General features: G+C 39.0%; 1 protein-coding gene across 2 annotated transcripts in view; it reads right to left on the bottom strand.

Annotated features, from left to right (window-relative positions):
• Positions 1-24,294, bottom strand: part of TENM2 (teneurin transmembrane protein 2) — a 415,827-nt gene that overhangs the window by 251,254 nt on the left and 140,279 nt on the right. The window lies entirely within an intron of this gene.

Below are 24,294 nucleotides of genomic sequence, written 5' to 3'. Positions count from 1 at the left end.
CAAATTATTGCTACACCCACCCTCAAATTCCTCCCTGCAAGTGGGAATTATCCTCGTGTTATCTGTCCTATCTGTACCTTTGAAATAGATACAGAAGGCAGTTATCTTCTTGTTGCCAAAATCATCTTAACACCCATTATTTTTTGTTGAAGGTTTATTTCTATTTGTGTGTTGTGGAAAGAAATAGAAAAAAAATACATGAAAAGGTCTGTGGAACAGTTTAACATGGCATAAACAATATTTTTAGCCTATATGCTTAGCATTCGAAAGTTTCTAGCTAATAACTGGTCTTGAATGCAATATTTATCCATTAGATCACCAGTAAGGCTGTATGAAAGTCATCTTTTTTCCATCTCATACATGTAAAGGTTTTCTTCCTCAACTCCACTGTCCCACTGCCACACGAATAGGCATGCATGCCTTCCTGACAATGCAGAACTTAAGTTTAGACTTCATAAAGGTTCTTCTCTTAAAACCACGAGAAGAGATGAGAAGTTTCTGTAAGAAAGCATAGTGACAGTGGGATGAATAATAAAACTCTGCAGATAAGAAGTTATGCTCATGCACTAACAAGTGAAAAATACGGTATTCGCTATACCACAAAGTTTTAATCAGCATAGATTTGTAATGCAAAGGCTTCCTCTCAGCAGATTTAGCAGTATTATTTCTCTATACTTACATCCAAAAAAAGACTTTTTTTTTTTCCTCAAGATATCAAGAAATTCCTCTGCGTGGAAGGCTGATTTTCCTCTTTCATAAGTAATAAAATTATTTCTAGTCTAATGACATGTAGAAAATTACTAAGTCTTCCAGTATCCCAAGAATTAGTGTTATCTACCTTCCTGCTTCAAAGATTGGGAGGAGGAAATACATAACACTAACAACTAGATAGGGATGTAGAAAAAAGAATGCATTTTTAAACAGAAGAAAAATAAAAGTGGCTGAAGGATCACAGGTTATCAAATACCATTATCTCAAATAAAATTATTTCCAGATATACATGTGTAGGAATATACAAAAAAGGCACAGATATAAGTGGGCACATGTACTCAGCTGCTCTTTACAAAAACAGGCCAAAATCTTAAATACAATAAGATGTTTTGTGATACATACAATTAAACAAATCTGGGTGGTTTGCAGTTTTACTGCTTCTGTCTTATTGTAGCCTATAATATGCAAATGGCAGAGGTCTTTAATGTCTTAGTTTTTTTTTTTTTTTAATAGAAGTTTTACTTGCATTTTAGATTCAAGACGAAAAACAGACCTAATCCACTGACAGTTCATCCATCAAGGCTCTAGCACATCATCCTTCAGAAACCTGCGCACGTTAGTGAAGGCTCTATTTTCTCTTTGCCCTTATCTGTAGCTGGGACTTTTGATCCTTACTATTACAAAGAGCACAGATGAGGATGACAAGCTCTTCCCCCCAAGGAAGCTGAGACAGCCCTCTTTTTGATATAAAACATCTAAAACAAATTTCCTAAAAAGTTTTCAAGTTCTGTTGCTCCAATGATTCTATTAAAAAAAAAGGAGAAAAAAGAAAAAAACATGCCCAGAGGAAAGAATAATTTAAATGTTGAGACACTTTTAAAAAACAATGTAATGTGAAGGGAAGCCTCCATGGGTATTACCTTCCTTTGACACTCGCGGGGAGTTAAACCTAATTGCATTTAGGGTTATCTCTGGCAGTTACACTCAGAATCAAACAGCCTCATGAGGACTATTGTTCTAACTAATCTACTTATTAAGCTTTTATTCAGATTTAGTACAGTCTTTTATAAAAAAAAATCTCAAAGGGATAGTAATGGATTTTGCAATTATCAGACTGGAAAGAATAAACTATGACCTACAATCTCTGGCCTTGTCAAAAATTAGGGGGGAAAGAAAAAAAATCTTAAGTGAATCTTTAGATCATTAAGTTAATTTCAGGCTCTAACACACACGACCCCTCACATCTGGACGAAGTGGAAGCTGCGTGGCTGTGCCTGCCTACTCCTGCCCATTGCTCCAACCTGCAGGAAGCCCCATTCCCAGGAAAGCTGTGGGCAGAGGTCTGAGGTCCAGGTTGCTCTCAAAGATAGATGAATCACAATTTTCAACTTGCTGGCTCCTGTTTTGGTCCAAATTCAATGTTGACACAATTAATTTTATATAGTAGTGTAAATACCAGCAATACTTCTTGAAAATTGAGAAAATGGAAATACAGTCGTTCCTGAATCAGACTTCCTTGGTGTGCACAATGCTCACACCAGCTACTTGTCTCCCACAGTACCGAGAACACTGGGTTTCCTCCTCTCCCATCCCAAACGCTGCTCTCCTCAGACTGTTCCTTGTTAACGTGTATGTGATCCCCCCCAGCGCTGCAGGGTCGCAGCAGAGCTGGCGTTCCCGGTTTTGGTCAGTGGCAGGAGCGCCACGGGCCCCCACGCTGCACTAACACCTGCCCCAGTAACTGCTCCACACGCACCTACTGCTCCTCTGCTCTGCTCACTCTTTTCCGGCTGCTCCCAACTCTGCACTAGGAATTCTCTCTGCCATGAGGTTAGCCAGGCTGTGCTGGATCTAGGCTTTCCAGGCTTCCCACTAGGCATCACTGGGAGTTTGGCTTCCAATCAGGTAGTACACGTTCCCCCCTTTAAGCTCCTAACGTACAGTTTATGGTACTTTTACAATACAAAACCTTGTTGCTTTTATGAGCCTCCCTCCCTTCCTGGAGCGCTTACCTACGCGGGTCCCTTGGGACCATCTCTCTCCCATGATCTCTCTAGCCAGCATTTCAATCATCTAAAATGTCTCCTCCAGTAGCACTTTCCTCCCTGATCATTGATATTTGATAGCCATTTATTACTGATCATTACGCTTTTGAAGGAACGTGACAAAACTCAAAGCATTTGACAAAACACTATCTCGATATTGGGCAGCCTAAAGCTACGAGTTCTCTTCAAGATCTCCCTTTTTATTTTTTTCCATGTTTTTATGTCCCCATATTCTGTCCATATATTCTGGGTAAAGCATACTAAATAAAAAGTACTGTACTTTTGATACGCATTCAAATAATGATGATGAAGACATCAGAAAAAAATTAGTAAGACAAAAAATCATGCAAAACCCTATCAGAAAAAGAGCAGTTCCGCAGTAAAAGAACTTTGCAGTTTCTATCAGTGGAGCTTCTTCTCTTATGGCCTAATGCACGTTTTATATCCAATGTTTTGAGCCATTTCCAGAATCACACTAATTTTTCCGTCCCCTGAAGTACATTCACCAACTTTAGAGAGAACGGTATGCGCATGTATGTCTCAAACCAAATTATCCTCCAACACAAAACATCGACAACCCACATTTTTCTCCTTTAAAAGTATACATTTACATATGTTCAGACCTCTCCAAATGTTCATGCAAGAATGACAAATACTGCAAAGTGTTCTACTATGAGTTTGAGCCCTCACAGCAGCTCATTCTAGTGCAGTGAACTCAACAGCCAATGCACCAGCTTCCTCCTCCCGCGCTACAGAACAGCAGTTACAAGGTCTTCTCCCTCACATACATGTTCATCATGACCTAACTAGTACTAAGTATTACTTAATTAAGAAGTCAGGTTTTCCAAGCGCATCGCTAGAGTCTCCTACGCAACCAAATCAACCAAGTAATTAGCTATAGAGAGAAAACTGTGCTGCACTTAAAATGACAGATTGCTTTATTTTGCCTTCCCTTTTCCTAATAACTAACCAAAGCAGTACTACTATGCTGCAGCACCCTCAGAGTCGCAGGGACAGGCATGATTTAGATCAGCCCTCGGAAGATGTGCATAGGAGTGCCTGTTTCCCTGTGGAAATGTAAAGCTTGTCTGCACTTATGAACTTAAAGTAAAATTAAATTTCAAGTGGATTTACTTAGGTCGAATTAAATGGTTTCAACCTGTCTTATTTCAAAATTGAATTAAGTCCCCTTTAATTCCAAATATATATGTCTACACAGAGATTCCAAGTAGTTTATAAGCATGTTACTCTAATAGTGCTAAGGTACTAGAACATATCCTTTTTTGCCTCTTTCAAAGAAGACAGAACAGTATGAAAGCCATCTGAATTGGCCTCTATAAAACTAAAGGTTTCTGCTTCTAAATATCTTGGCTTGGTTTATGCACTCCATGGGACCCAAATCTTTAAATGAAATGCAGCAATGAACATCACCACATGAAGACTGTGCCTGCAAACTGAGTCTAGTAGAATGCATAGGCTCTTACTAGAGCCATCTGGAAGCTTAATTACCTTCTACTGTAACCAGGTTTATAGGATAAAGAGCCACTAAAACAGAACACATGAAACAGAATGGGCACTAAGAACAGCAACAAAAAGAATCGGTCATTCCTTCATACAGGATAAAGAAAAATAGGAAAAAAGTAATGAATTGTCTTAACTAATGCAAAGTCTCCAAGACAGAACTCGGAGTAAAGTCATCCACATCCAGGATCATGCTGCTCACCCCATATACGGCAACCCATACATAGGAAACCACTCCATTTGTCACAAGCATGGGTGATAGTGGGCTGGGATATGTGATTAGATAGATAAGAGAACCAAAGACTTTTGCCTGCTCCCAAGAGACTCCTTCCTCAGAGCTAAGCCACACAGAGCTGAAAAAAACACACTGCTGTTACTAGATATAAGAATCATTCAATCAAATACCACGCAGCAGTCCCAAATGAACGGATCCCCTGCCTGGAGGCATGCAGCCCCTCACAGTCTGAATGGGCACCACGCATTTCTTCTGCCAAATGCACAGTGCAAAGCTAAGGCACATGGACAAAAAGCGCAAGGAAGACTTGGGTGCAGCCATGACAGCAGCCCCGTGTGGTCAGTGCCCCAAACACCCCCACGCTTTGAGCATCCTGCATGCCTCTAGCAGCTCACCCTATTTAGCTCATCTGTAACTAAAGAAAAACTAAAAAGAAGTAAGTTTCAGTACCCGTAGAGGGTTGGGGACTGAGGCCAATGTTTAGTAATAAGACCCTCAAAAAAACAAACGAGGAAAAAACAAAGCTCCCAGAAAAATAGCAACAGATACAGAGAAATAATAATGTAACTACACATTGAGAAAGATACTAAGCTATACTCAAGTTAAAGATTATTTATTTTTAAATTCTTATGGTCAGTTAATTGATGAGTCTTCAATGCTTACAGATCTACTTTTACATCTGATCACTGCTGTCTTCCTATGGCAACTTCTTTGGTGGCAAAACCAAATTATAGCCTTCAAGTACTGTGGTAAATTACTGGTCATCTCTGCTTGTGATACGGATACGGAGTGATACGGAGTGATATGGAAGAACCATGAACAAGTATCTTAAAAAATGAGAGTACACAAATTGAGCCTTACTCTATTATTTGTGGGTAGAAAGAAAAAATACTAAGGCCAAATCTAGTCCTCAAATTTTATCAACTACCAGCTCAGCCTCTCTAATGAGATCGCCTGTAGCCCTGGAATAAATTTATACTCTCCACTCTTCGACAAAGAGTAATTCGCTTATAGTGAATCAGATCAAAGATCTCCTCTCTAGCCTAAGGACGAAGATAAACAAGAGTAAACGTGCATTTTGGATACCTGCTAGTTGAATTTGATGTTGCCTAGTTCCCATACAGAAAAAAAAAAGCAGTGAACGATGATTTCGCTTGTCACCTTCTCCACGTGCTTTTTTCACTCACCACTGCACAGGGCTTAGCCACGTTGCTAGTCACTGTTTTTTTACAATAACGATAATTACACTGCTAAGTCATTCTGCATAAGGAAATTGTGCTAGACCTTGGGCACCCCCTCTCACTCACGATTTGCATTTCTACTACATCCTTCTTCAACCACAGAGATGAGAATTCAACAGACCACTCAGGCCATTCCATTGGACTAAACAAGGGCAGAAAGGAGTTCTGTTTTTTTTCTGCACATAATTTTTCCACAGTTGCTCGCATTTCTGTGAGCGGGGATTGTTTGTACTGCAGCGGCTCAGCATGGAGATGGGCTTTCACAGATTGCCCACTGCAGCACTAAGTTAACTTGCCTGGAAAGTAACAGGCAATTCAGAGTCCATCATCTTTCCTCATGGATTTCACTGCTCTTTCTCTCCCAGCCATTTGGCATCAGGAGGTTCTTGGATTGCTCCTCACTGCTGCCTTTGCACTAGCACAGGTAACACCCTGCACACAGAGAATCGTCACCTCAGTATCTATCTGTTCCCAAACAGCTTCACAAGCACCAAAACGCTGTCTGCAGCATTTTACAGAGAGAACCACCAAGCACAGCAGGAGGCTGTCACACTCTCGAAACAACAGACCCCTTAGTTCTGGGCAGCAACCCGCAATTCCCCTTGCACCCCACGGCAGCTGCTGCCTTCGCTGCCCAGCACAGGCCCGTAACGGTAACGCTCATGTCCTTACTGCTGAGGAGACTCTGGCCTTAAGGGCTGCAACTCATTTCAACCAACCAACAGTTTATACCCAGCTGCTCTCAGACAGACATGCATAAACGTATTACAAGTTCATGCTGTGCACTGTTAGAAAGAGAGCATTAGACACAATGACTCAAAAGGGATAATATTTTAGAGTAAATAAACATAGGCAATATGTCCTACACATACCAGGAGGATACTTATGGATGTGAAAACTACCATAATATAATCTATGTCAGCTGCAAATACTGAGTCATGTGGCAAGTGACCTAGTTTCCTTTTCATTTGTAGTGTAGGGTGAGTTATTCCCTGGTGATTTATGTTTTCATTGAAACCTCAGGGTTAAGTCCTTTTGAAGGCTCTTGGTGACTGAATGGACACATGATGCTCCCTACACAATACACAGGTGCTTCTCCCCAGTGCTCTCCCTCTCACTCTCATAGGTCTAATAGGAGCTCAGTCAAAGAGCAACCAAGTATCATTTGTTTTCCTCTTTATCTTATCCTTCCTCCACAGGAATTTAAATGCAAACATGAAACAGAGTGAACACCAACAAATGCATCCACGGCTACTTCAGTCTAATGACTGCAATTTCCAGAGCAAAAGGCCCAGTGCTCTCTGCTTGCTGTTGCCCCATTCTGCCATGCGGAACAGAGCTGCTTTCTGCAACCAAGTTTATACAAGTACTTTGAAAATCACCCCACCATGTACGCAGAAGTTCTGCAGGTAATTTTTCTAACTTTTGAGAACTGCAAATGTTTTATGTGACCAATTAAGGAAATGATAGTTATAACAAAGAAAAAGGAAAAAAAGAAGAGAGGGAGAGGGAAGGCCACCAAGGAAAAGCTCTGAGTGCCTCCATTCTTGCAAAAGACATTTTAGAAAGTTTTCCAGGGATTTGTGAGTTTAGCTTGCAGTAACTATTAACTTTTAAGTCTTTTCAAACTAAAAAGGTAGTGTCAGTTAAATGAAATCTCCTGTTGTGATATTCTTTTTATAGTATTAAAGGCCATAAAATTTCATACATGGTCTCCAAAAGTACAGAAGAACTAGTGGCTAAAACTTGTGTTTCACCCCCTTATCTACCACTGAATTGATCACAACATTAAATTTTATACAATAAACAAGCAGAAAATATTGCTTAATTCCCTAGCTTCAAATGAAGGCTCAATTACAGTAATGATCTTGATGATAATTATATCAGGACAGTCTAGGTTTCCTTACGGATCTCTGTTTTTCCCATTTACAAAGAGCTGCCTGATGACAGCTCCGTGTGCTCATAAAGCTATTCTTACTTTATCCTTTTTGCTTCCCCAAGCTCTGTGAATTCAGTTTGAAGGTGCAGTTTTCAAGCATTTTGTCAATCACAGTTTATCAAATGCATTCTCCAAAGGCAGCTGTCAGGCCAGGACTCGGCACTGACAAGCTGTCTGAGCTCTGTGCACTCCGTGCTCCAATCGCCAGCTCTTATTTTTATCTCTGAGGAGGAGAAACACCCTGGCTAGAAAAGACCCTACCTGTTCACTAAACAGGCACTCGAGCCACTGAGCTGGCAAGGTTCTTGATGAACAGGATTGTGAATAAATTCTCAGCGGCCCATTTGTGTCTGTTTTTTTTTTTTTTTTCTCCCCCTTTTCTTATCATAAGTGCTATTCTGAAAATACTACCAGTATTCTATACATAGAAGTGATTCAGTAAAAAGATACAGTGCAGGCTGTCAATTTATCCTGAAATAGCCTCTAGTGGCTCGGCAACAGCCATCCAACCCCAGCAAAGAGCCGGTGCAGTTACATAGAAAATCCTAATTCCCCACAAAACGTTTGAGGTAAAACCCTGGCTGTGCTAACACGTGTGCACATACACACCAGTGCTACACGATGGCAGCGCACACCATTGTTGTACACACTGAACCATCTGTGCATGCTCAAGTTACTATTATTTTTTCTTTTCACACTAATTTTGGCAATTACAAGCTTCACATCATCCTTGCCTGTAGAAATTAGAAATGTTTTATTTCATGAAAGCTAAAACTATGATTATGACAAATTTGCCTTTTTGCATTGATTATAAAACATGTTAACTAAAAGAACGTTCACTTATAGCAACAAATCATGGCTGACACCAGGAGAGGAGTACAAATCTGACGTTTTTACAGTTAGCATCATGAAAGTACTCTAAGCAAAAGACAGAGATCCAAACTCCAAATATTTTAGTACCTCATTTCATTTGGTCCTAAACATGGTCCATTGTGGAAGAATAGAAGGAACTTGAAAAGTAATCTCAGGGTTAATCTAAATCAACTTCCCTCTACTTAGAATTACTTTTTCATCATCTTGTTTCCTTTTTCTCAAATTCAAGTGTTGCGTAGTTCCTGAAGCTATGGAGATTAACAGAAAATAGCTTTTGAAACTAGCTTGTGTTGGAAAACAGACCTGATAAACCTATGACAAAAATTTCAATCTTTCTATCTTCTATATGCCACCTAAAAGGAGCAAGGCAATAAATAGGCCAGAGTAATCTTGAAAGTAAGTGGGCAGGATGTTACCAGGAGAATCCAAGCTATCTTCAGACAAGCTCTCTGTTGCATGATACAAAGTCATACACAGGACCAGAAGTGAGACTAGAGAGAAGATCAATGTCCTTGATCTTAAAATAACAGAAACGGTGATTTTTTTGAGTAAATAACTGGGACTTGCTACACATCACACTCTGGGAACAACAATGCACTAAGACAAGTGCGCAGAAAACATGTTTACGCTGCCTAGCTTCAGTTCAAGGCATAGGCAGGAAGCGTTTTCAACCCAACCCCTCAAGTCCTAAGCGGTGTATCTTCCTGAAACGTCCATGACGTTCCAAGAGTCCTCCCTCCAGAAGTTATGAGATTAACGTATCCAAGTGGATATAGGACAACACTTCAATTGCCTATAGCGAAGACAATATGCAAAAGAAAAGCTGCAATCTGCTTTATATGAAGTTGAAAGGATAAAGATATCAAGAGAACTATGAGGTATGGATTTAATTTACCTTCAAATATTAGAAGTAATGAATTTTCTGCTCATTTCCAGCTTTCTAAGAAGGATCTTAATACTAAATACGTTAATGTAACTACATTAGTTTATTTAATGCATCTTTATATTACAATGTTCTTTACAGGACTTTGTGGTTAACAAATACCATACATACTACGTTTATTCCTCTTTAAATTTTAATTGTCTTAGCTTTCAAAAAAAAACAAACAAAAAACCACCAAACAAAACAAAAAACCAAGAATGTACTTTCACTGAACATCACTGAATCTACCAATGCTGTAACTGAGGAGTGGTAAAATCAAGTTGTTAAAAAATCTTCTCGCTTTCTTATGGTTTGTTTAGTCTAGAACAACAAGATAAATCAAGAAACAGGATGATTAAAAAACATATTTAGTCATTCAAAGATGACTGGTAACTGTTCTACAGCAGATGAATTTCTCTTTTTCACATTCATTTTCACAATCTAACTAACCTCACAACTCTGCTGAAATGCAAGAAAGGACTAAAACTGAAGAGTATTTCAAAGTAACAACAAATAGCCTCATTTCTGTTCTGATTTCTTATCATCATGGAGTTTTGTATTCAACCGTTCTTGTGCCCCCTCTCCAACATGGGTTTAACTATTACCAACTGCATGCACAAAACAAGATAAAAGACAACTACAGCAGCACAGCTTTCACTGGCAGTGACATAGTTTACTCTTTGCAGACCAAATCTTTTGCTTTTTTATATTAAGATTATTCATCTCTCTCATGTCCACAACCTATTTCAGAATTGGGCTGTGAAATAAAATAGATTCATCCTTTCAACTGTATCATTACATTTACTGAGTCTTCCTCTCTACCCTAGTATTTCTCTGCAATTCTGCCTGGTGAAGCCCTCAACACAGCCAAAAATTCACACTGCTTCTGTGTGTGATCATCACCATCATCTGGGAGCAATGCAGACACAAACCCTCCCGGGTTCAAGGTCATGCCATTGAGAAATCAGATTCATCAGCTCCCTTCCATCCTACAGATCTACAGAAAGTTTAATTCTCCAGCAAGCTGATACTTAATTTATCTTGCTTGGCTTTTTTTTTTTTTTTCTACTGATGAGACTGACTACCTCTTCCATGGTATCACCACTCTCTAACAATCTACGTGATGTTCACTTTTCTACACAATTCCTGTTTAATTGCTTTAGCATGGCCCTGCTCTCACTGCTTTGGAGGGCAGAAATGCAGCATGAGCGGACAAACTGAGGTGACTCGGTAAATGAGCCTCCCAAATCATTAACACCACGAAGTGCAAGGATTCGGTGTGTTACTTCAGCTTCATAGGATATAATTACATGTTTTGATTAGCAGATATATTTTCCCAGCCTCAGGTGTCAACAAGGGTTCAAGTGTGTAACATGTATAAATGGGTGCTAATTTTACTAGTCATGAAAAGGTGGCTCCCTAATTGCATTTATATCCTCTTAGCCAATTTTCCTTCTATACTGCTTCCCTGTAGCACACCTTCCTGCTTACTTCCTTACCATATCTGAACTCCCCAGAATGGCAGAGTGGCTCCACAAACCATTAGGCTTGTACAAGCATCCTCCCAGGTGACCAGCAGTGGAGTCCTGAAGGACTCCTAGGCTTTATGGAAATCTACACCACTTTGTGGGCATTTCTGTCCTGTTGTCAATTGTGTCCCGCTTCGGACACTGCCAGCGGTGGGGAGGCTCACAGCAGAAGTGGTGCTCTTCTTGCACGCAGCCGATTCACGCTTTCGGGTTGAAGGGACTCAAGTGCTTTCTTTGCCTTGCAGTCTCCTGACAAAGACGCTCATGTTTTGCTAACAGAACTGAGCTGGGGCTTGACAACAGAAAGACTCTCTTCAGAGAGTCAGCTATGCCCCAACACCAACTGATAAGGAAAAAATTTCAGGCCTTGCCTAGGAATATGGGATAAAACTAATAACCACAAGGTCCTGGACTTCCCTAATTACTCTTAAAAACTGGAGTACCTAAGTAATTTCAACTGATTACTAGGATTCAGAGAGCAAAACAGGAGAACTCAAAGGTTCCTAAGGACGACACTATGCTGTGCGCACATCAGAATCTCTTGCCAGGATGGCTTTTCAGAGGGCAGGAGGCATCAGACTGAGGTGCTCTCCTTCCTGTGTCAGCAGCAGCACTCAGACCTATGAGCAAATGTTGTGAGGGAGCAGTGGAAAATGAATTCACCACCTCTTCTGCTTCTCCAGGCCTCTCAGCATGCTACATCACCTCCATGCTGAGTTGCTCCTACCTATGGACAAATATGGCAAATGGGGAAAAATCACAACACAAACAAACATAAAAAAACCCACACATACACCTTCCCCTAGGCATCTTTTTTTTTTTTTTGATTGAAACATGCATAAAAAAGGACAAAAAAGGTTATAAAACAACTTAGTGCTAAAATCTCTCATCTAACTCCTACCATTAAATGGTTAATCTGAAAGGATAATTCAACACAGAATAGTAGCTGGTTTAAGTAAGTGGCTGGAGACAGCAACAAACAGCTCCATCCTACAGATCACAGCATGGGCTCCTGTAACTTGGCTGGCACAGTGCCAGAGCAAGAACAGAAAACTCCACTGTATGGTCTAAGAAACTCAATGAACGCCAAAAATATTTAATAAATCTACTCAAAGTCGACTCTTGACATTGATACTTTAAAGAACCTTACTAGTTATTAAAAACACGGCTAACTAAATAATCATTAAGGGGAAAATCACATGGAAATTACTAACATATTCATCACAAGACTGTTAAATTTTTTTTCCTAAGGAGGGCCAGCAAAGGGTCTGGATCTATAAATCAGTTTGCACATGGATTGATATACCATAATTACCCACAGCTGTCAGACTTTTTAAACTGTATTAATTTAGTGCAAACATCTTACAAGAGTGAGTAGATTTAAAGTAAAACAACAAAACCACACAGTAAAGCTGGCAATGCAGTCCAAGACGAGTATAATCACTTTAACACCTTCACCTTGCAACAGGTGTAGTTCGCAGATCACCGACTTGTGATCCACATCCATACCACAGTGAGAATTTTTCCGCTTCTGCTTCTCTGCATGACTTACACTATAGACCTTCCAAATTTTCCAGTGAGTTGGAGGAAAATATGCAACTTCAACTCAAATTTGAAAAATGGGAACAGGAATCATGTAAGTTCATAGATATTGCATGCATGTTCATTTAAATGAAGTCATCAGTACTATTTGGGTATCAAGAGAAGAAAAAAATGCTTCTTTCATAAGGGCCTGCTACAGCAAAACACCTTTCCTATTAAATTTAAGCATAAACAATCTCAGTGAAAAAAGCACACAGAGTCAAGAGGAAGCTTAGATGTTTTCATGACAAAGGGATCAAGTACAAATGTTCCCCCGTTGGCTAAAAAAACACATGTATATGTATTTAGCATGTATTTTAAAAAATCTTTTTCAAGAATGTTTTTCCTCCTATATGAAAAAAAAGCTTTCAGAAAGCATGAACAAAAATAATAGAATATTTCATACATGTGAAAGGTGAAGAATATTTAAGATTCATTTTTCAAGTCTTAGTAAACAAACCAAGTCAGTCACCATAATAAAATCTTTGATACATTCAGTGTGTATGTATGTGCACACGTGTTCAGCTATAACGACTGGAACCCTCTTTTGGTTTGAGAGATTATACATTAATTTGTTCTGTATAGCCTCAGTATTTCTTTTTATTTTGTTTCTGTCAATAATAGGGTAAGCTAATCTACTTTTATTTTTATTGCTGATGATTAGGAATGTGAAGAGAAATAAAGCACAACATGAGCCATCAACAGTAAGCAAGAAAGAAAATCTTAAAATACAAAGCAACAAGAGAACCAAGCTGTGCAGGAAAGATTATGAGGAGGAAATGTAAAACACTGATTTTGCTTCTGTCTTCAAATTGGAAATAAATTATGACTAAAACTTCTACACTATTTAATTGTAGTAAGAGTAAGAAAATATCATAATGGGTTAAAGAAAAATTTTGCACAACAGATATATTCAAGTCAAAAGAATCCAAGTGCTTACCCTACCACTTTCAAACAAATGCTTGGGGCAGAGAGAAGAAGGGGAAGAAACAAAATGAAACCACCACCAAACCCACCCAAACTCAAACCAATTAGACATCATTGCAGGACTTTCGCAGGGGATGAAGCACCTCAAGGAGCAGGAAACAGCATCTGTATTTACAAAATGAGGAATAGGGAAGAAGGAGGAAATTAATAGACCTGTCAGCTTAACTCTGATATCAAATGACATGGAACCAATTGCTAAACATAAATTTTGTGATGATAAGAAGCTAAGATAAGGAAGAGGCAACATAGATTTGTCACGAGTGAATTATGAACTAATTCAAATTGCTTTCTTTAGCTAACTAGAATCATGTGGAGAGCAGAAAGGTATATAGTAATCTTGAAAAGAAATTTAGCGTAGGCCAGATGACATATTTTATAGAGAATCATGCCGCCTGCATACACTCATAAAGAATAAATTTCAATTGTTTTAAGAAAATGGTAAACTAATATAGTGCTATGAACTTCAAGCATATAAATAGGTTAGAAAATGTACTTGTTGGCTACAGCCTCTCGTGAACACTGCCAGCTTTAACAGTCTTACTGGATATTTTAAACACCATATAAAATGCTGTGCACAAGCATTTTTCATCAAAGCCTAAACTGGAGGTGAACTCACCCAGTTACAGACTATTATTTTACAACTTTCAAGCAGCAAACTACAAAAACAGAAGTACCATGGTAATAAATGACAATTGAATCGTCTAAACTAAAAAAATGAGATGCTAACGAGATGAGTACTAGTCATGCTCAAGCAGGAGTGTGAAACTTCGCTAAAGTTTTAATAACGATTGCTCAAAACACAGAACATTGAACAAAGAACTCGCTTTCCACAAAATTCTGTTTTTTTTTAGCAGTGACCCCATGATACGCACACTGCCTTCTCATCTCCTTGAAATTTTAATACAAATGGAGAAGTCTGAAAAAGTAGACTCAGATGTATAGATGCACCGAGTTAGGAAGATGACCTAGGGCCACATTCTCCAATTTTGATATAAGGATGAGTGCAGTTACACAGTCATGGTTGTGCCAGAGACAGAACGGGAACGAACAAACACTTTTGGCCATACGAAGTTAGCACAGACAGACGACCTGCTCCGTACTCCATCGAAGGGCATGCAAAAATACAATGCATACACCAACCTGCTGTGAAGCATGCAAAAGACAGCATCCATAAAACTATGGAACCAGCCGATCCGAGAGCCCGACAGTCTCCTCCAAGTTCATGCTGAGTACTGAGGAAACTGTTAGGAACTTCACTTCTCACCCAAACAGGCGTGCTTAGGACAAAGCAACATTAGGCAAATTCCCATTCTCTAGACAATACAAAAACAATCACCTGACATACTTAAAAAACTGCCTGGAGTTTTTACTTTGGAATTAGCATCACATTCATAGATGTAAGTAAGGTCTGCAGAAGTATTTCAGCAGAATCAACATAACATAAACTAGAGCTAGTGTTACATTTTGCAGCATGCAGTTGAACTACTTTTTCCAATAGCACAGCTGATTCCAGTAATCCGCTCTTAACCTGATTAAGACAGTGTAGTGGAATCCTGCTTACACCTCCCAAAGCAGCAAGACTGCAAAGAAACACAACCACTGTGGTCACGACATACACCTCAGAGACTGCAATAAGCCAGCACTCTCTCTCCCAAATAGGAAGATGCCAAAGAAGAAACCTCAATTTTCAAACTTGTTTCCTTATCATTTTCACTCATCAGTAAATGCTGCGCTGCATCAAATGCTCTAAATCTTTCAAGTACTTAAAGAAGGATGAGGAATCTCTCTTTTTTTTCTTTCTTTCTTTTTTTTTTCTTTTCTTTTTTTTAAGGTAAGAAACTGGTAAGAGTTTTACTTAGCAAAAGCAAAGTTTAGACCCAAAATAGAATATCCAGAAGAATCAAGGAGTGAATACTGTTTACAGATGTCACTTTGACCCATGTACGTAATGACTTCTGAACACTAAACCTCCATTCCTCAATCCTAAGTCAAAGGTTCCTCGAACTTCTAGGAGAGACACAGAAATACCTACCTCTTTCTCACATTAAATGATTTTCCTTATGTCCTTCCTGATGAGCACAAGCCTAACACCCATAAAGAAAAGAATTCATATCTAGAGGTTCTCACATAAGCACCTCTGCGCAACTCAAAAAATCCAGTGCCGCCTTCCCCAAGGCCACCTGCCTGCTAGCACCTGCGGGGCTGAGCACAGAGGCTTTCTTGTTAGGTTGGTAACAATTAGGGTAGGATGACTGTGATGTGAAACTTCTGAAAATACAAATGGGAAAAAAAAAAAAAAGACTTTCTATGCATACTATTTCTAATTAAGACTTTCTATGCATACTATTTACTATTTACTCTATTTACTCACTAGAAGTTGAGGTACTTTCTATCAGAAACTTTGCTAACTTGCACAAGTCATCAAAACCTTTTTCTCAAGGAGGAATTCCTCTACAGAGAAACAACTGTTAACAGCAATACATTATCAAAAGTATTAAACACTAATTTCTAGAAAAACATTTCCAAGGTAAACATGTTTGAATCAGTGTCCTGTTCTTTTGAGAATGTTTATTTGTAAAAATCATTCTCATCATCCCATAAAGCAAAAAATTCTAGAGAAGAGTAATTTTCTTATTTGTCCTTCTTCAACATAGATAATTTGATACAATACATATAAAAAAAGAGCCTTCATTCATTTTTAGATTTGCTAAGTGACTAAAGAAGAATTTACTGGAGAATAGGTAAGTCTATGTCTCTTTCCCAAGGGCAGAAATATAATCAATAATGAAAGTAAAATTACTTCTATTGATTACAAGAAAAAACCTTTACAGTGCATTAAAGTTTCTCAACCTTCACTGAAATACATTAGGTGTTTTAAAAGGCAGTTATTGTGCATTAACTTTGTGCATAGGTGCTGAAGTCTTTACTTGTGCCTATCTAAGAAGGTTTGCACAACAGGTGCATGACAGATTTTAAACACTGACACACTAACAATATGAGCAGAACATAAGCAATATTGTTGCTCCGTCTCTTTGTGCAGTATCAAATGGAACACAAACACAGTAGTTAAACGTCCATTTCCTAAACACTTTCAAAACAAAATTAGAGAAAAAAAAAAACAAAAACCCTTCTGTCTGCAAGCTGATTTGGATACACTGCAAGCAAAAACTTGGTATTAGAAATCTAATATACATTTGACATAAGTGTGTTAAGAACTTCGTTAGAAGAAGAAGAATCAGGGTTTTAGTTATTTTAGATGTTGGAGATTTATTAAATCTATTATGAACTGAATGCTGGCTAATGCATGGCACAAAAGCAGAGCACTTCTGTTTGTGATAAGGTCTTACGAAGGACAGCTTCACAGGAGAAATGCCATGCCAGAGCTCTGCAGTCTCTTTGCAGGCCAATCCTACTCACTTCAACTAGGACAGATCAGCTGGTCTCGACACACAGTGATTCCATCTAATAGAAAAGGAGAGTCTTTCTGTAGATTTTCTCTTTTCGGATACCAAAATCTTCTGAGTCTATGTGATGACAAATTATACAGCACACTAATGTCACACTAAACCAAAGCAAACCAAAGTTACCACCACCAGCATACAGAAAGCAATTGTATTTTAAAATTATCAGATACTGGAAATTTTGAGCAAGTTCTCCTCCCCTACTGCTTGTTACATTAGGAACTACGCATAGGACCAAGACGCGAGAAAATCACTATATTGCCCATCTGGTCATAAGGTATCTTTTAGCTCACTGATGGTTTGTGCACATTATTCTTACGGGCAAGACACAGCATCCTTCAAAAAAGTCAGTCATCCTTTCTGGCTTCCACAGCCAGAAATGGATTTACTAACTCTGAATCTGCCTAGTAAGTTTGTTATATCCATTATGCTGGGGAGGCATCCAGCTTTTAAGGTTCTTATGAATTCCTATTATATAGCATCTATTGGGAATAAAGAAATAATAAAAAATGCAGTCCTAAGCACTTCAAGGGGTTTTGCATTGTGGTTCCTTACAGCACTAAGCATCCTATACAGTGTCTCGATTGAGCTTCTAGTGGCCAAAGCATGCAAACATTTCAGTCACCATACCCTAAGCTTGTAATTCACCCTGTTTAATTATCCCAATGTACTCTGCAAACAGAAAGTGTTTTCTCAAAGTACCGGTCAGCCCATTTTGTTAATCTGCTAGCTCCTGACAGTCAGACTGTAGCAAGCTTTAGTCCATTAGTATGACAGGTAGTGCTCTTACTAACAACTGCTTTTTACTCCCTCTGACAAATGTGCTCTGTGCCACGGCTGACGTTTGTGTAGTAATCAGGACTGATGGATAGGGACGCCACTGCTGCCGAAAGTGCCCCCCATTCTAATGTGAGCGATTTGTCAAACGCGCTGCTATCGCGCTGCTGTCAGGCAGTGCCAGGAAAGCACTCTGTCATCTTTCCACCAACCAAGGTCACTTTGGCAGGGATAGGAGGGCTCTCCAACAAAATTTTCATCTTTACTGGTTATGTGAGTGGCCTAGTTTTTTCTGCATTTATTTTCTTTGAAGCAGTCATTAAAAGTTCTCGCAAGATTTCCTTGTTAACAAATACTAAACTAGAACACAAAAATCAAGGAACACTGAAACAAAGACAACTATGTTGGCATAACTAGCTAACACCCATTTGTTACACCTCTTAAAAGAAAAAATATTGCAAGACTTATCCAAGCAGTAGCTAAAAGCTTCACGCCTCCAAGTAGAGCATTTCAGGCACTTGTGCTTAAGTCATATGGTGTATATCTTCCTCACCAAACATCCTCCAGAAAAACCATAAATATTGTCTTCAACTAAAATCATTCCTATTATTTTCTTTTGCTTTGTGTTATTTAACACCGCAAGCTGTAAGTAACAGTGCAGCACAATTAACATTATAAATTGTTCTGGTATGATCTCAGTGAAAGACAATTACTCGCAAACAAATCTCTGCTCCGAGCCCCAGACGGTCCTATCAATTTCAACAGTTATAAATAGGGAGTTTCAGAAATGCAGACCTAGTATAAATCCCTTGTCAGCTTGTCAGGCTTTTAGAAAAGAAGAAAGAAGAAAAGAAGAAAAAACTTAAATAAAGAATTATTTACCAATCCAGGATCCCTTTTTTTTTTTTTTTTTTAAATCAGAAAGTTCTAAGCTGCAAGGAACATACAGTATGGAACAATCATATCAAGCTAGAAAACGGGACTGTCTATCATCATGAAATTTGGGGTAATTAAACTGGAGTCCTTACAAACATTAAAAAAAAATCCCTTAGAAATACAGAGAAAAGCACAACCTTAACGCTCCACAACATTACCATATAAAAAGGGAATTGTATTTAAGTAACGGTCATCTGTGAGCATATGGCAAGCTTTTTTTCAGTGCAGCCACCTATAATCCTTCAGAAGGGATTTTTAAAGCACACTCTCCATTTGCTTGCACCAGTCCCCAAAATCTAAACACACCCATGCGAGGTAGATGCGTCTGCATTTTACAAATTTAGTTACTTATCTTCAATCACTTGCAATAAAGCCTCGTCTTCAATGGTGAAGGAATTAGCTGGTGTCACACCTCAAAAACAATGTGCGAGAGAAAAGTTATACCAAATACTTTTGTGAAAAAAATACGTGAAAAAAAATGCCTTTTACCTTGTGGCTGCTGGCTTGATTTGTAAGTCATATTATTCATATCTCTTACTAAAGCAAAATGCAGGTTTCACAATAAGGGCTTGACCAATAATTTTGCTCCACGTCCATAACAGAGGATACAAATGAGCATGCATATGCACTCAATGCCATTCCAAATCTGAGTGCTTACTGGCTAAGAAGAAAGTCTATAAAAAAATGCCACTAACATTAAAAAAAACATAGGTATGTAGGCAAAAAGCACCTCTGACAACAGTAAGTGAGATAAATCCAACCCTGCAAATCTTCTGTCAACTACCCACACCTGTTTGATGTGGGCAGCCCAGCAGAAGTCACACCAGCAGCTGCATCCACTACAATCCTCTTAACTACCATAGGTAATAATTTTATTGTTAAAATGCTTGAACTTGAATGCAAGACCTGAGAAATAGCACAAACTAAAATGAATGGAAACAGAAACTATAGCTGGGGGAGACTGGGACTCTCTCACTGCAGCAGAGATGAATTCTGCATGCACAGCCCTTCTTACTGTGTGCAGTAATGTATACACACCTTGCGATACACATCTACGCACATGTAAACCCTTGCACAGAACGGCCAGTAGGATAAAAAGAAACATTTTGAGGGGATCAACCAAATTGCGGCAGTTTTTGCTAGTTTAATTTTGCCAGATCTTTCCTCACTTGAAAATAAGTATATTAGCATCGCCTCTTACAAACACAGATGCTCGAGCACATTACATTTGCGTAGTTTAATATAAACATACATGTTTACATATACATAACACACACACAGAAACATACAGATAGTATTCCCTGAGACAGTGAACAGAAGAGGGTCTGAACAGGAGCCATGCAAGGTCTAAACGGGGAAGTGTTAGAACTTCTACTTGAGAAAATTCCTAAAATACTTCAAGTCATTGTAGCATACAGCATCCATCAGCAAAATTAATAAGTAATCATACTAACTGAGAAGTCAAAAAAAATGACATGTGGAAACTTTTAAAGGTACTATCATGTAAACAAAAATTATCACCATCAAAACAAGTGATTCCTAATTATCCCTACACTGATAAACTATTTTATTCCTTATCAACTATTCAGTATTTACTCATAGTTTCATATTCTAACCCTACTCCTTATACAAGAACTGAGGAATTGAATGTGTGTATGCCTCAGTTTCCTCAGCAACACGCTTCACGGTGCCTACTAAATACTTGAAGACAGTTTAGAAATTACCAGACTCAATTCTATTTGAAGAGCTTCAATCTGAAACAACAAAAATATTTTCTGAAGGATTTTAAAAAAGCATTATCAAAACAAAAACTTATTTTGTACAAGATGAAGAGACAAGACACACCTGCATCTCAGCTCTGCCTCTGTTTTAGAAAGAACTAGAAAAATATACAGACAGAAGAGTTACCCAGACTGCTAAATAATGGCAAAATGATAATTACGCTGGAGATTTGTCTTAATAAATGAGATGTGAAAGGGTCCTTCATTACCCACCCATGTGCATGTAGAATTTAATTAGTTATCACCTATAAATGCTAATACCAGAGCTGCCAATCAATCTACTACATGATAATGGCAGCAACTTGCCCAAACAACATAAGTAAATGCTAAAGAAAAACTCTTTGGGCAGAAAATAGTTAAACCAATGGCAATACGGGGAGAAGGAAATCCTCAGAGAGCTTAAGAAAGAGATGTTTTCATCTCATTACATCTACCTTCGTAATTATAACAAACTCATCAGCCTCTAGATGAATACCACATATAATCATTTTCCTGCATATTTTCCAAAGCAGGAAACCTAACAAGGTATAAATGCTACAGACTAATTTAGGCTATTTGCAGTTCTCATCTCATCTTGAACTGCAATAACAAGAAAAGAAGTACACTTAGGCTAAAAATAACCAGACGAAGACTTCTACGTATTAATTTCATGTGTACCTTGCTCAGAGGCAGGTAGGTAGCAGATTTCATCTTTTCAAAGGATGGTGAGTTTAAAGCATATTTAGACTATACTCTTAAATAACAATAAAAAATGCAAACAACTAAAAACTGACATGCTTCTACTCTATCTAAATGATGGTTGCTTTCACTGAGATGTTTTTAAACAACACTGATAAAAAAAATCCATTTCACTTGCACTAATACTGAAATATAAACTAGAGGACTACACAAAGTTGAATAAAATCACATATGAAGTACAGTAATAATAATCAAGAAAATCCTGACCCACCCAGCAGAAGTGGAGCTCTGCCAGAAATACATTTGTTGGCATGGCTCTGTGCCCACTAATTAGAGGCTGAACCATTTGGGGAAAGTTACTCTCTGTCCTCAGGAACTGCTACGGAGCTGTCCAAATCCACCTACCTCTCCATAAGTGAAACTGCCTTGTTCTACATGTTGGCAGAGAATGGGATCTGAGTCCAACGCAAAGCAAAAGGATTACAGACGAACTGGGGGAGAAGGGTGGGTGTTCGTACACATGCACAACACCTGCTTTGTATTCCCCCCAGGAAGGCAGGATTTTTCTCCATTATCTGCCTGTGTTGGAGAGAGCGTAGAGCTGCCAAATTTCGCTCCTGCAGTAGCGATGCATTTCACAGCTCCAGGGCACACTGTACAGCAGCAAGTCACAGTCTGTCCCCTGAAAACAAACCTATTCTCACTGGCATCTATGGAAAAGGAAACCAGCCAGCAAATATCTCACACCAAACAGGAATCTGCTGGTAAAACTCAGACCTTCAAAATTTGTTTTCTTCCCCCTCTACCCACAGTATCAATATGGGAACTAAGAGTACAGATGCAGCAGTTATTTCGAAGCCTCGTCTCAGCAATGATACGCTGCCACAAGGCACTCGTTTCCTGCTTCACAGACATAGTGGGCTCCAGAGGGGTTTGCCTTACGGAGCATTTTTCTTAGCAAGAGTCAGCGTGTACGACTCCATTTAGCATCACCTAACAGTTTGAACCACTGCTACAACAAGTGGTACCAAGGTTTTTCCACCCAATTCTCAAGCCTACAGCATTTCTATGTTTCTGAGAGCCAACCATAGCAGGTGACTGAGAGCACAGCCTTCGCAGAACTTAAAGTTGGGCCTGATAAGAGGATTAGTTTTTACATGCGATGCTACATGAAATCTCTTTCAATGTTTAATAAGCATAATGCAACTTCTTCAGATGTGTCATGATAAACTCTATGCTGAAAGACAATACTGTATCCTGCTTTCTTTTTACACTTTGTAACTTACCATAAAGTTTAATTTCATATATTGTCAAAAAAATATTAGAAAATGTCTTCCAAATCACAAGCAGTAGGAAAAAATGATCTATGGCAACAGTGAGTAACTGCATATGCAAGGAGGCAGTTAGTTGTCACAGTCATTTACTGACAAAATAATTGATAAAACAAAACCTTTAAAATACTTATTCACTTGCTAAAAGCACATTTACAAGCATCAAACCCAAAATATGGTTTTGTAAAAATAGCTACTATGACTGTAGAGCTAAATTTAAAAAATGAAATAACAAGCTGTATTATATTTTAAAAATTAAAGCACTAATGAAATAGGCATCTCTCTCTCTCCCTTCTGAGCATCCTTTCCACTCTGCTTTTTAATGCTTGACAGGAACATAGGAACCACAGGACTCAAACAGTAAAGTAGTAGGGGAGCCTATAGAATGCGCTGACTCATGCTGTAACTTCCCAGAAGAGCCAACTCAGCCACACCAAGCAAGCAAGCAATGCAGTGGCTGAAAAATCTACCCTACCCTTTGCAGTAAGTAAAACTTCTATTTGATGGAAGTGCAGACAAGGAAGGAACCAGGTTTTCAAGCAACAGCACTAACTGAAAAGTCCTTTGGGGCAGTTTTCCTGCCCTGCTTCCTCCTGCAGGTGCTGTACCCGGGGACACGTGTGCCAAGGGCCCTGCTGTCCCAGCGTGCCGGCCACGTCTGCTCACAGGCCTCCTGCGGGCCCCTTGCTGAGCACTTCGCTTCCAAGACTCCCTGCCCAGACCCTACCTGCTCCTCTCCTCCAACTCGCAGCAGCTCTTTAGCCAAACTAATCAAGAAAAGCAGACTAATAACTTGCCTATTCACACATAATTTGTTATCCTTATTTACCCAGGCTGGCAAAATTTAGAACGTTATCCCTTCCAGCCTTTTTAATTACCAAAATTCTAGTTGCTTTAAAATACCACAGTCTCCCTCGAGTATTCAGCAGAGCTGAAGATCACCATGGCAATAAGAAAATAGTGCCAATGGTATCTTGGCATTGACTGTCTACAAATCTCAGGAGACGGAGCACAGGAGAAAATTAGGCTCATGTAAAAGCAGGAACTCAGTGCTCTCTGATGATTTTAATATAGCTTTTATTCTCATTAATTTGATGTTAAAAAGTTGAATAAAAACCTTGGAAGCACATATATATTTTCCTCAACAGACAAATAAAATAGCTCATGAATTTACTATTTTAGGATGAAATCCCCTTTACTTGCACAAAACAGCAGAGTCCTAGATGTGGTTAGTGTAGGAAAGGGTTGCCAAAACACTGAGGGGAAGAAGAAAAACCCACCAGGTCTGAGTTTGGGGAAAAAAAAAAAAAAAAAAAAAACAGTTTAGCCGTCTCCTAGCTCCAGGTTACTCTTAGGTCAGGTGTGATAGCTTTCTCCACAACAACAAAACAATCTTTATTTCCATCATTCTGCAATAACTTTGTGAAGGGCTAGCTGTAACGAGCACCACATCAGGAATCTTTGGGGGACCACACAGTCCCACACACACTCCAAGCTTTGCAGTAACCCCAAGGAAAAGGCAATGCGCTGCAGAACCCAGAATGAACTTTCCAACGAGCCCTTCTCCAGCAGGCTGGGGTAGCGTGGAAGCACCTCCGGAAGGCCACGCACTGTACACGTGACAGGGACAGCACAGGCCAGAAGAAACTACTACTACGCCACAGAGGTCATGGCCAATGAAATCACTAACATATCTATTCCACAATCAACAAAATGTCAGTATTTCTGATATTTGGAAATTCTGAT

The sequence above is a fragment of the Tinamus guttatus genome, unplaced genomic scaffold (genome assembly GCF_059628265.1).
Source record: "Tinamus guttatus ecotype Peru unplaced genomic scaffold, ASM5962826v1 Tinamus_guttatus_pri_ptg000155l, whole genome shotgun sequence".
NCBI lineage: Eukaryota > Metazoa > Chordata > Aves > Tinamiformes > Tinamidae > Tinamus > Tinamus guttatus.
This window is presented reverse-complemented; position numbering and strand designations above follow the sequence as displayed.